Raw genomic sequence first — 1,109 nt, forward strand, 5'->3', positions numbered from 1 at the left:
TGTGTTGCTGCTGTAGACACTGTTCACTGCTGCTCTCTGTGTTGACTTCTCTCCCATCACTATTGCTATTTTTACCTCTCCTTTCTGTGTTGGCCACTCTTTTGTCACTATTTCTGTTACCTCTTTACTGCAGCTGTATCTCTGCTGCCACTCTGGCCTCCTCGGGTTGTGTTACCAGTTCAACCAGCTGTACCAAGAATGAAGATGATTTTTAAAAAAAGGTGGCCAAAAAGATCACTGCAGAGAAGTCTTTTGTTAACTCTAATGTTGCAATATTGGGGATGGAGCAGGCAACATGAGAGGGGTCCATCTCCTTGAATGCTCTAAAAGGAAGCTGCATAGCCTGCTTATATAGTCATAAAAGGGGTGTGAAAAGGGAATTTACACTTATCAAAGCAGCACTTCACACAAATGAAAGACTATACTTGCACTAATCATGTCAGAATCCCTCGTTCAAATGAAGGATCCCACTCACATCAATCACAGTTCAGTCTGTACAAATGAAGGCTCTACCAATCACAGGCCTCTTGCTGGGCTACCAGCGAAAGTTCTCCTCCCCTGGCCTGTGTGAAAACGTCTAGAGGGTCATCTAGAGCTCCCTGAAGCTTATGTGTGAAGGTCTTGGCTGGAATAGTGCCTTTTAGAGCCGGAGCTGCACCCCAGCAGCAAGCAGCTTTAGCTGCTGTGTAGCTTCCCCTATGGAGTATTCAGAACAGCTGGTGCTGACACAAGGCCATCTAGCTGCAAGTTCTGGCTGCTAATCTTCTGTTTAAGGCACCCAGGGCACCAGGGAAGAACAGCTGTCAATTAGGGAGTCAAATAATTTTTACCCCCAATATCCTCGCCCATTTAAATTTTAAAAATGAACATTAAAAGTGGTGTTTATAATAAAAATAATATAAAATAAAAATGTTAATATAACACTAACAATATTTAATAATGCTCTAATAGTGCTAAACTCATGTCCCAGTCTCCAGCAAAAGATGAGTTTCTGTGGTGGTTTGAAAGAAAATGGTCCCCAAAGGGAGTGGCACTATTTGGAGGGTGGCCTTGTTGGAGTAGGTGTGGTCTTGTTGGAGGAAGTGTGTCACTCTAGAGGTGGGCTTTGA

This window comes from Microtus ochrogaster, unplaced genomic scaffold, assembly GCF_000317375.1.
Source record: "Microtus ochrogaster isolate Prairie Vole_2 unplaced genomic scaffold, MicOch1.0 UNK3, whole genome shotgun sequence".
In the NCBI taxonomy this organism is placed as follows: Eukaryota; Metazoa; Chordata; class Mammalia; order Rodentia; family Cricetidae; genus Microtus; species Microtus ochrogaster.